This window comes from Oratosquilla oratoria, chromosome 11, assembly GCF_046742065.1.
Source record: "Oratosquilla oratoria isolate Oo_2021 chromosome 11, ASM4674206v1, whole genome shotgun sequence".
Lineage (NCBI taxonomy): Eukaryota > Metazoa > Arthropoda > Malacostraca > Stomatopoda > Squillidae > Oratosquilla > Oratosquilla oratoria.
Window position 1 is genome coordinate 51192964 of NC_134787.1, and position 13827 is coordinate 51206790.

The window sequence follows — 13827 nt, forward strand, 5'->3', positions numbered from 1 at the left end:
CAAAGTCATACACCCACTCCCACCCATTCCATTCATCCACCACCCTTTCCTCCCTCTGATTTTAGGCCTTCATGGATGACTGGTCATCCCTGTCCCACCTGGGTCAGAAGCAATAGAGCATGGCACAGCACATCCACAGAAAGGTTGCTTCACTTAATTGGTGACCCCCCCCCTTCCATCCCCTCATGCCGAAAAATAAACAGGGAGATCCATTTGGAATGCGTCAAAACATTATTCACGCACAACCCCTCTGTAACACCCCCCCCAATCCCTTCCCTTGCATCACAGTATCATCCATACACAGCCATTTTCCACTCGCCCCTATATCCTGCCTGCTCCCTTCCTTGATCAACAGACAACTCCTCTTGCTCAACACCCCTTTGACCCCATCCATCCATTTCATCCTTGGTCATCCCCACATGTCCACTACATCCACCTCTGCCTCCCACACCTCATTTACTAATCTTTTTTTGCTCATTCTTTCCATGTGACCAAACCATCTCAATACTCTTTCATTAGCCCTATCTGCCATCTCCTTTTCTACCCCAGCTCTGCTTCACACTATTCAACCTTGTAACCCCTACTATACTTGAGATTTCATATCAAATACATTTAAATTTGTCCTCTCTGCCTCTCCTAAATTCATGTATCTGCCCCACACTGTGTTTTAATATGAGGAGGCAACCTGAATACAGTCATACCAGTGTAGTTCTTGTAAGTGATGTCTGTTGTCCCAAATCCATTGTCTGCCACAGTACCAAGTATGTTTAATTTCTAATTGCCTCGACTATGAGGTCTTCAGTGTGTAGGTGAAGGTGCTGTATTGTGTGCATCAAATATGAGGCCCAGTATTTTGGAGTTCCTGTCTAGACATTGTCCATTCAGTTTGACTAATGGGCATTTCTCAGATTTATGGTAGGCATGGTCAAGCAGTGTCACTGAGGACTTTTGATGGGTCACAAACATTCTGTGATGTGTCAGCCTTAGCTCCAACATAAGGTAATATTGTGTGTTTTTAGTTCTGATTTTGTAATTCTTGGCTTGGTGTGGGGAGAATGTCTGTGAATGGGAAATAACATTGGTGACAGTTTTACTCCTTGAAAGAATCTGTTTTACATCTTGGTTGCTCCAGGCACATGAAGAGCTCACCAGAGGTTAACCCTAAGCCTAGCTCGACATGTTAGTGCCTCATTTGCAACACACCACACAGTAGGTTTGGTGATTTTGACAGGGACAAGTTACAACCCCATCTTCACCATAGGTGTCTAGTATGGTTGCCATGCACATATGCCTATGATTTACCCTCCCACCACCAAGCCTAATGAGGGGAGATTAGGATTTGGGTATACTTATTAACCCAATATTCCCAGGGGCTATGGGAGAGTATATGCACTCACCACCTTGCCACTGGGGGAAGACAGTTGCAGGGTGTGTGGTGTCAGCCCAGGTTATAGTTGCTTGACTCCAGGCATGCCTGACCCAAAGATTATCAACCAGGCCAGCCAATTTGCCTCCCCAAGCTAAGAGGGGCCACTCATCTTGGCCTGAATAGAGGACCAAAGAGGTGTGTTGCTAATCCCAGGGGACACCTCAATGCAACCAAAGCACAAGGACATCACTCATCCTCCAGGACTCCCATCTTCAGGCCCTGCAGAGATGCCATGCATGGCAAATACGCAGGTTAGTGACCCATAAACGGGTTGGATGGTCATTGACTCAAAGAGTTCATCTGCCCTTTTGATGGTTTTGTTTTTCCTCCATGTGGGTGTCCAACACACCCCCTTACTGGTGGGTGACCAGTGGGGGAGCTGGTTTAGTCGCCTGAATCTGTAGTCGTGTTTGTAGTGTCCGACAGGAGTAATACTGGCCTACATACTGGTTCTCCCTTGGGCCACCTCTTGTGTCACAGGTCAAACTGCTGACCTGGCATTCCTATCTACATAGGTGCCAGGAATATATTTACATTCTAATTGTATAACATTATATGATTGTTACTAGTGATATGAGGGAGGGTGGAGGGGAGTGGAATATATGGGAAACGAAATGGGTGGGAGTGATTTCTATGCCTTTTTCTTTTTGGCTACCCCTCCCCCCCCGTGTAAGGGGGAAAATACATACATACATATACCAAGGCTTTTTCCCCCTTCCAAGGGAGGTAGCCAAAAAGGGAAAGGCATAAAAACACTCCCACCCATTTCATCCCTAAATACACTCCACACCCCTCCCACCCTTCCTCTCATCTGAGCACCTCCTGGATGACGGGTCATCCCTGCACCCTGCCCACCGCCCTGGGTCAGAAGCAGTGTCGCAAGACACAGTACATCCACAGCAAGGCCGCTTCATTTAATCGGCGACCCCCCCTCTCCGTCCCCCTTTGCATATAGGGCTATTAACCATTCCCTGTAATCATTGCACACATCAGTGTCTGTGATCTCCTTTAACAGAATGTGCCATGGAACAGCATCAAAAGTCATTTATGTGTTCCCACCACCTCTTCTTCAGGTGACATTCTTTTGTTGAAACCCTTTTGCAGCATGTTGACTAAGTAAGATAGGTGTGTTTGATCACTTCTAAATGTTCAGGATAAGTAAAAAGGAATATCATACGAAATACTCATTTATTAATCATATTTTACATGATTTTGAAGAACCATGACGTAACAAAAGGAGAGGACACAAGATATGTGGAGACGCTGAGGTAGGCAGCCCGCCAGGAGCAACGTCATGTCACTGCATGCATGTGCACATGTGACTGCACCTGCTTATATACAAATCACACGTCTTAACACTCGTGGACATGCCTGTATATATACACATGTACATCACCAACTAATACTCATATGTATATGCTTACAGCACATGCATGTGGGCTTTCTTATATGGGCACATACATTCCTCACATGCAGGAGTGTATATGCATGTACATACCTTGACATTACCTCACTCATAAAACTGACTGGCTAAAACTGGCAGGTCATGAAGAACATGGCAGTTCCTGTTGTCGAGACAGTTGCTGCCAGCCCAACATTAACACATCCATTCATGTTACTCTGACATCACAAGACAGGACAAGTGAGGGCTGCTTGCAATCTTACCAGCAATCCACAGTCCACATGCATATGGCTGAGCAAGCTCCCATATGCATGGTTACAAATGGTGAAAACAATATAATTACTACTTGGTCACTTCCTATATGTATCATGGTCAACAAAGGATCTCCCTGTCTTGATTTTCAACCATTCTAACTCTGCTTTAACCTCTTTACTTAGCCTTTCAGACACTGCAACCACCATGGCAATGCGTTACTCCTTGGCGGGCCCTTGAGCACCTACAGCAGAACCAAAGGTGGAAACACGCATACTGTCAGTGCTACCTTCGACAGTGGTCATGACATCCAGCCACCATTTGGTCATCCACACTGCCTGCCGAGTGGGCTTGCCAGTGCTGTGGTGCCTGCAACATCTCTCCCAATCTTGATACTAAGGCCCAATGATAGTGCTGAATCTGGCATATAGGCATATGGGTGACATCATACCACTGCTGAAGAGACCATGTCAACAACAGCAGTTCTGATGCCATGCACATAACTGATGCCTATTGCATTTCATGCCTGGTTTCAATGGCACCTCATATTCACTGCTGACATTGCTGTAAATATTACAATATTGTCCTGTCGGCGTTGTTTCCATAACGCACATATTTTATCAATACTGATGTCACACCCATAAAATTGATGCCATTTCACATGCAGTTTATGTTACATGGTTCAGTTGACGTCACGCCGATAATGCAGATAACCAAGTCAAGCTACCATAGGACAAAGCCAGGGAGGAGGTAGCACACATGGGAAAAGGCGAAGTTTATGGAGACCTATTCATTTAAATTTAGGTTTATAAACTTGGAGAACTACTTAAATAAAACTCTAAAATAATAGTTAAGGCGTTTGATCTCGCATTTTCCTGGCCAGTCAGTATTTGATGCATCTTGTTTAGCTTGACTCGCTGTGCCAGACGAGGGCTGACTAGTTCTCGCCCCGTGCACATTTCACAACTTGTACTGAATGAGCTAATAAAATAACAAAATAAACAATATAGTTATCATAATGAAATTACAATGATAACAAATGTGAAAAAAGGTATGATAATCATACAAACACTATTGCAATAAATATAACAAATGTTAATAATACAAGAACTTTCAATAAATATAATAAAAATAAAGTGTTAAAAAATCAATGTTAAAGTTAGCATGTTATGATATGAACACAAGCATTCAACTCAAAGAGCACGACTAAAACCCTGGGTTGACACCATCGGCAACATCACGAATTGGAGATGATTAAGACAATAATTATAATACCGAATGGCACAAATACCGGTAGTTTCATCAGCGCTAATTCTACCAGGCGCTGGCTCTGGGCTGACATTTCGGGGTGGGCTGCACAAGAAACGTCACTAAAGTACTGGAATGACTCGCATAGGTAAGATAAGAGAAAAGGTAAGGAATGACCTGTGTAAAGAAAGGAAGATAGCTAGTGTAGAATAGAGCTCAGTTACTTGCCCACACAAATAAGAATGGGACTGATTTGTGACAATGGGGATAACCTGCTGATGAGAGTTTATGCAAGAAATGTGAGGTAAATTTGAGTATAGGATGATTATGCAAGGTATGGAATGACAAATCTGATCAAACATGCAGTTATGAGAAAAAAGAAAAAAAAAGTAATATAATAAGCATCTTTCAGCAAGAGTTGATGACACCCGCAGTATGACAAGGAAACTGTTCCTGCAGCCAGCAAGTTGCAAGTCAATGCCACTTTGATCTGGGTACTTTGTTGAACCTGCTGTCTCAATTGCTGAAAACTGCATACAGGTTTGGTGCATGCAAGTTTGGTGCAATCAAGAACAGTTATGACTACTCATTAAAACTGGCACATTGTAAAGCTGTATAACAGCACTGGTGTAAGAAATTATAATGGAGAATGAAAATAATAGTCTGGCATAACAGAATGGTAAGTATTGCAAGTGATGAACCACTTGATAATTGAAGTATAACAATCTGATATAAACCGACTCAAAATGGGATATCTTGCATATGGAAGCTATACTTAATTGCAATGTCTGCTTCTTGAGGAACCCTGTTTTAGATCCTGCAGAAACTGATTGGGATGGTGGCAAAATGCCCTGATTAGGTGAGTGCTGTAAAAGTAAAGCAAACTACAGTGAATAACAAAACTTGTATGACAGTATGCAATTAAAGACAATATGAATAAAAACTGAATAAAACCAATGTATAAAGCAGGATAACAGACTGACAGGTTGTTGATATCTTTCATCCTTTGGTACTTTCCTATTAATACATGAATCAAAAGCATGAACATTATGGGAAGACCAACTTAGTGACGGATGAATTAAAGGTGATTTGTTCTAAGAAAGAAAGTTTCTTTAACCCAATTTATTGTACAATAATCACAGCAAGCAAGCTTTCATGGCAATTAAGTGTCAACCTGTTGGAGGAATCTATGGATTTAGTTTTTAGTAAAGCCACAGGGAGTAAATGTATAGTGATAAAAGGATAATTAAACTCCTGGTCCAAGTAGATATTCAAGAACTAATCAAGCATTTCTCTGTTAATAAAGGAAATATACTGGTGTAACAGTCAAGGGTATACAATAGGTGCCAATCATTGCTAACTAATAACAATGTTCTGGGGCTTGTAGTGTAGGTAGTGGTTGGAATGAATTTGTAAATACAGTATTGCATTCAAGAAAACAAGACTGCAGTAACCTATAAAATGCATTAACAACAGTACAAATTACAGGAATGGTTGTTATAAGATAAAAGCTGTGATGCATGAAAACAGTGCTGCTGAGCAATTTCAGTGAATGCAAACTGAAAATGATGGAGTATATCAATACTGTAAAAAGCATAACTGTCGAACTCTTCAAAAATGAAAACAGGAATTCAAATTGTAACTGTTCAACAAAGGTCCAAATGGAAGCACTAAATCAACATAAGAAAAAAAAAAGTAATGGAGAGTAGTGAGGGCTTTGGAAGTAGAGGTGGAGGTTGTAGATGACGTAATTCTTTGAAGATGTAGTAGGGGTAGAAAAATAGAGACAGAAAAACTGTGAAATAAGAGAGAGAGACTGTGGAAGTACTGAGAGTGGTCCAAGAGAACACAACATGGTAGCTTTTATATTTACTTTGCAAGACAATTCTGTATAACAGAACAATGATGCAATACAAAAAGGGACATGTGTGGAAAAGTTATACTTGTCACTTCCACAAGACAGCATATGAATCAATTTTGAATGCCAGAGTATAACTTGAGTAATCTGAACTTTTCCATCATAAAAACTCTCTGATTTGACCAAAAGTTCTCCCTGATATATTACAATGATGTGATGTGCACTTTTCAGATAGACTTGGCACCCATTAGTGACATGGTCTACTGTTGGCATGCAATGACAGGTAATCTGCTAAACCATTACAGACATTACAAGGGAATATATTTCAAGGATCCACATAATCCCTGACATTCCCTTTGCAATTATGATGTTCCGTAAGGTTTGCCAACAATGTGCCCACTGTCTGCTCATTATAATTCCCTATTTTGATCTCCCTGATTATTCATATCCCCAATCACCATCTGCCACCATGGGAAGACCAATCATATGGCGGATGAATTCAAGGCGGCCATTGACGACCTAATGCAGCACCAGTGATAAACAAACCTAGACAAACCATGGCAATAATACTCATCATAATCATAATAATACAACAATGATAATAATTAAGATGGAAAAAAAATACAAAGTAATAGTTATCATAATAATCACAAAAGAAATCTGAACACAAAATATTAGCAACAGAGTTCTTCTGGCAAGTACAGAGAGGACACTAGCACACACATTGGCGAACATACATACGTACACACAACAAGTAAATATTGGTATGGGCAGTACACTGTACATTACAGACTACTTACAATCATCATCACCATTATCAGCATGGAGAAATAATGTAAACCATTCACACATGAACAGGAGGTGGAGGAGGAAAGTTATTTTTCTATACACATAATTTCACATTGGGTCTAACCACTTGTCCCAACCAGCATCACACACAACAATGTCATCACTGTCACTGATAATGACATCATACAAGTCATTAACACCACAGTGCATACCAACACTTGCTTATGACTACTGCTTCTTCACTACAACCAATGTGTTCCTTTTTCATTGTACTTGTGACATCTGTTATCATCATCAACTTTGAGATCTTGCACTTCATTATTATTAATGAAACCACCATAGTCATCCTCCTCATCTTCATCTGCCATCATAACCCAGAAAAGATGAAAAAGTGTTTGCATGCATGTGTATGTGTGTATTTATTTAATTTTAATATACAGGAAAAAGAGCTATGCTCATAGGGTCCTGTTAGTCTCCATTGGTCAAAGTTAGGTTTAAATTAATTTGTTTTTTGATTGGGACTATTTCCTCATCTAGGCTATTCTACAAATTGATGCACCTGTATGGAAAACTATGTTGCTTGATATCCTTCAAGCACCTTGTCTTTTTCAGTTTCTTTCATGACCTCTTGTTGCTCTCCTGTCCTAAACTAAGAGATTTCTTTTCTGTCAATTTATCCAGTTGTTTCTTGCCCTCAAGACTGAAATCTTATGACTCCTCTCTCTTTTTCCTCACAAGGACAGGTCTATCTTTTTATTATCTTCCCTAATACAGTCTAATACCAAGGAAACAATTCTGATTGCTGTTCTTTGTATTTGCTCAATCTTGTTTACTTCTTTTTGTGTGGGGACCGCACCACTGCTGTGTATTTACCTAACTGTAATATACAGGTCATTAAAAAAGCTCTTCAAGACAGACCACCAAACTCAATAATTCACAACCCTAACCCACTCACCAGAAAGCCCCACAGAAAAATCCCCCTCAAAAGAAGTAGGAACCACACTAGCATGCATGCATTTAGGATGCTCCACAACAATACCAACATAGAATAGCCTGGCTACAGAATCAAACTTCCCCACATTAACTATCCCTAGACAGCAACACAATACCTCTTTCCTGAGTGACTCACAGGCCTCTCCAGTGGTCCTTGCCAGTTACCCTGAAGTTAAGGGTCTCCTGCAAAAGAGACCAGGGGCACAGACTGGCTGATATCAAGCAGTCAATTTGTTGCCCTGTGGTCTCTCTTGCAGAAGACCTACAGCCTTCAGGAAACTGGCAACAGTCACTGGGTAGGACCATAAGTCACTTAACAAAAGAAAATGGACAGGAAAGGAGTTATACATGCGAGACCTATTTTTCCCTCCAACTATCATACTTAGCTTTATTGAAGTCTGTCAATATTGCCAATGACATTCCTTCTCCTCTTGTTTTAGGTATAATCCTGGGATAGATGTTCATAGTTATCTGTGTGTTTGTGGCTTCTTTGATGACTTCTTAACCCATTCACGACGGGTATCATGTATACATGTCATAGCAGAATTGCCACAGACGACGGGGGCATGTATAGATGACATGACACTTGCCGACGGGGAAGTCATACATAGCTGCACGAGTTGTTTTGGTACTAACGCCGGGCAACATGTATTGATGATTTCTCTTCCGAAACGACGGGATATCATACATGCATGCCATATTTTTTATTTATTTATTTATTTATTTTTTATTTATTTATTTATTTTATTTTATTTATTTATTATTTATTTTTTATTCGTTCTACTTATTGTTCCCCCCATCCCTCTCCTCCTCCACCTCCCACACGCGAACCTGAAACAGTGGGGAGGGGGGGGATGGAGGGTATGCTCCCCCCCTATCCCATGGGAGGGGGGATTCCCTCCTCTACCCCCGTTTCTCTTCTCCTCCACCTCCCATACACGAACTGGAGCCAATGGGGAGGGGGGGAGGGGGGTATGATTCCTAACTCCATTTCCCACCCAAACCCCCCCCCCGATCCCACTTTCCTTACACCAATTAGTGAAGGGGATATCATGGGAGGGGGGTATGCTTTCTAACTCCATTTCCCCCCCTACCCCCCTACCCCCCAACCGAGGTTACAACAGGAGATCCTAGGCCTCTCTCGCCACTCGCTAGCCTGACATCATGCCACGCAAGCAACTTTCAACCGCTTCCTCAACCCCTGCCTGTTCTGGTGCTGACCCTGGCTCAGCTCAGCCTTCCACTTCTGGTCTTAGAGCCAAGAAGAGGACCCAGCGACTTTCAACCCCTAGGCCTGACTCTGACGTTGACGACCCGGCAATTGTTACTCGACCTCCTCCTGCCTCAACCTCAACTCCTACCTCAACCCCTGCCCGTTCTGGGGCTGACCCTGGCTCAGGTCAGCCTTCCACTTCTGGTGTTAGAGCCAAGAAGAGGACCCGACGACCTTCAACCCCTAGACCTGACTCTGACTCGGAGGTAGACGACCCGGCACCTGTTACTCGTCCTCCTGCTACATCTCAACAACCTGCCACAAATGTAAGTGTGAAAATTTATGTTTGAAATGTAATTATTTTGATTGTAATATAAATGTGTGACAGTTTTCACATACACGTGCGAGATGCATATTTTATGTGATCTATTTTGTATATTTTCAGGTCCCAGACTCTGACTTGGAGCTGGATACAGGGGGTGACGATGCCTTGCAGCTTCGGTCGGACAACTCTTCGTCAGAAGAAGAGGAGTGGTCTGACTTGGATTTTGTGGACTTCACCCCATCAGACAACGACCCTAACACCTCGCAGGATTCAATCCCATCTGACGTCCCTCTTGCCAATATACGTCAGGATATGTTCAAGAGGAATGCTCCCGGGACCCCATCCTTCGTGTGGAAAAAGGCACAAAATATCCCACGGGTGAATGGTTTTTCAGCCTATCCAGGTGTAACACCACCCCTGGATGAGGAATCATCTGCCTGGGATATTTTTAGGACCCTCTTCCCAGACCATCTGTTGGACATCATGGCTGATGAAACCAACAGATATGCTCAGCAGCACCCACCCACCAGTTCCAGCCACATGAAGGATTGGGAGCCAATAACACCAAAGGACATAAGGACGTTTATGGGACTGAAGATATTGATGGGCATCCACAGGCTCCCAGACCAGCGGGACTACTGGTCGAGAGACGAGTACTTGGGAGTCAATATTTTTAGAAAAAGTATGCCTCGTGATACTTTCAGCAAGATTGCCACCCACCTGCACTTCACCAACAACGAGGAACAACCTGACAATGACAAGCTCTGGAAGCTCCGCCCCATCATTGATACCTTCACTGAGACGTTCCGTTCAGCCTACGTGCCCAGCAGAGAAATCACTGTTGATGAGTCCATCCTGCGGTACCGAGGGCGTCACCACGCAATTCAGTACAACCCCACCAAGAGGGGCCGCTTTGGCTTCAAAGCCTATAAGCTCTGCGTGAGTGACGGTCCAGCAGCTGGCTACACATGCTCCTTCAAGATATATATGGGGCAGGAGAACAGGGGAGATGTGCCAACCTCCCAGAAAGTTGTCGTCCAACTGATGGAGTGTGCCAGACTGTTGGATAAGGGGTATAATTTGTACTTGGACAACTGGTACAGTTCCCCTTCCCTCTACCACTACCTGCAGTCCAGGAGGACAAACGTGGTGGGCACTGTACGGCTGAACCGTAAGTACATGCCACGTGATCTGGAGGCCAATAGGCGGGGTGATATTGACTTCCGGTCCACTAAAACAGGGATGTTGGCACTCCAGTGGAAGGACAAGAGAGTTGTCACCATGCTCTCCACTGCTCACACCAGTGAGACTACGGAAGCCGGCCAGGACAGGAGAGGGAACGTGAAGGTAAAACCGAAGGCAGTGGTGGACTATTGCAACGGTATGAAGGGGGTCGACCTCTCCGACCAGCTTGCAAAGTATTATGCTATCCCCAGGAAGGTAAACAAGTGGTACATCAAGCTTTTCTACCATTTGTTTGATTGCCTCATAGTCAATACGTACAGTCTGTACAAGCAGCTGGGTGGAACAACATCCCAGAAAAATATGAGGCTTGGCCTGGTGGATAGACTGCTGAACTTTGACCGTCGGAGAGGTCGCTCCAGAACCCCCTCGGTCCCTCCATCTGCCAACGGTATGGACACGTGGGTCCATATCCTGGTGGACACACCTGACCGGAAGTTCCGACGCTGCCATGACTGCTGGGAGCAATCAAAGAAGAGGAAGATGGTGAGGTATATGTGCAAGGAGTGTAACCTCAGCTTCTGCCCTGCCTTTTGCTTCAACCACCACCACGGCCTCCAGTAGCACAGGCTGACGTGCAGGTGGGAGGCAGCTAATAGAATAGGATAGATTTTTTTTTTTTATAGGTTTAGTGGATAGGGACCTCTCAGATGGAATGAACCTTGACGTGGTTGAGAGGCTGAGTAACCAATATGGTAAAACATATTGGTGAAACCAATACATTCCAAATAGTATATAAAACAATCCATGTATTCAACTAAATAAAGATTTTCTGTTCTCGAGAGAGTGTCGCTATTGAAGAGGATGAGCTAAAGAATAGAAGATGGATTGACAGTTCAGAGGTCTTTGGCGGAGAAGAAGAAGAAGAAGAAGAAGAAAATGATGAGAACCAAAAGCCGAACAGAAAACGGGTGGAAAAATTTGACGTAAAACACTGTCCCAAACGACGGGATGACATCTATAAATGCATAAACAATAAATCAATTTGCTGTAATGTTTACAGGCTTCAGTAAAAGACAAAATAGTATTAGACAATTTCATATTGTAATATATCTAGTACTTGATAATAAATTATATAATATATCATATAATGTATCATTATCATGGCCGATTCTCAAGTAATATGCCTCATAAACTCAACCTTATCAACCTCGAAAGTATTTTATATACAAAGCTGTATCGCCAAAGAAGGCAAACAGACACGAAAGGAAATTATTGTGTGAGGACTATACAATGTCGTCCGCCACTGTAGAGCCGCCGGCATGAGCGTTACCGCTCATTTTCTGTTGCCCGGAATACGGTGCCGCCAAGCCTACACCCGCCCCGTCGTCAATGGGTTAAGCCAAATTCTGATGTGCACTGCCTCCAACAGATTTCTTTAAATTTTGCATTTCTATGAATCTAAAGCTAGGAATGATAAACTGGAGAGTAAGAGACAGGATCACATGAGTGCTGCTCCTTTCCTGTATACTACAATTAGGTAAATACTCATGCACTATATTTGTGGCTTGGGGAAAACGGAGAAAAAGAAGAACCAATCGAACAAAGGAAGAATACAAACAAGCTAGAAATGACTATACAAGAATCAATAGGGAGTATTGTTGATAAATACTAAGATGAACTGAAACAGTTTTACATTTTCAATGGTAAATTGAGAAAAGGAAGAAATCACGAAGCTAATAGTGGGTGGTGAGGTTTTGAGGACCCTTCAGCTCAGGCAGAAACAATGAAAGAAAATTTTCAATTTGTCTTCACAAAGGAGAGCAATTTGTTTGAGGAAGGTGAGGTGAGTAATAACTCGGGTTTAAAAATTGTAAGAGTAAAATAGAAGGAAGTATTCAATCTTTTGGGATCACTGCATGTGAGAAATGCTTCTGGACCTAACAGTATCTCAAAATAGATACTTAAAGACTATGGGGAACAACTGTTGGACAAGATTCATGGATTTACCGTGTGTTCATCAAAAGAAGGAATAGTGCCACATGACTGGAAAAGGGCTCACATAGTACCAATTCACAAAGGTGGAAGTAAGAAGACACCAGTAAATTACATGCGAATATCATTGACAAGCACAATGATAAAATTATGTGAAATCAATGTGAAAAATCATTCTTAGAGATAAGTATTTTGACAGTTTAGTTTGGCTTTAAATTTGGAAAGTCAGGTGTGTTGAACCTATTAAGCTTTCACTTGAAAGTGAATGATGTGCTGTAAGAAAGGGAGGGCTGGGTGGAATGTGCATACCTTAGTCTAGAGAATACTTTTCATAAAGTATTTCACTGTCAACTATGTGGAAACTGGAGCATATTAGGGGACTAAGAGGGAAAACTACTCAAATGAATTAAAGATTATTTTTCTTTCTTTTTTAAGGGAAGGTACATGAGAATAGTAGTAAAGGATAAGATGTCAGGATGGAGAGCAATGACCAGCAGGGTTCAACAAGGTTTGGCATTAGCACCTATAATATTTCTTATCTCTTATCTATGTTAATGTCATGACGGAAGGTACAACAAACTACACTACCGTGTTTGCAGATGAAGCAAAGATCATGAGAAGAGTGAGAAATGAGAATTGTCAACTGTTGCACAAAGATCTAGACACTATATTTGCATGGTGCCAAAAATGGAAAATTAATTTCAATACTGTGAAGTACTGGAAATGGGGAAAAACTCAAAAAGACCACCTTTTAACTATTCTTTCAGAAGCAAATCACAAAGGCAAAAAGAGGAAAAAAAATTATAAATGTTGATTAAGGATAACCTATCACCTGACAGACATATCAGTAAGACTGTGGGAAAGGCATATGGATTACTGCAGAACATTAAGGTGGCTTTTTTCTATGTGGATGAACAAATTATGAAAAAACTCAAAGAACCCCTTTTCCTATGGTTGGCAACCCTTATAGCCAGAAGAGCATTTTTTTTTAAAGTTTAATCAAAATTGTGTGCTATCAAAGCCACAATACAAAAAAATAAGTTCAGATTAGGAAAGACATTTCCACATATAATGATTGATGGCTACAGATCTTTTTGAAGTTGAATAAATGTATGTATATAATTTTGCCTGGAATGTTTTA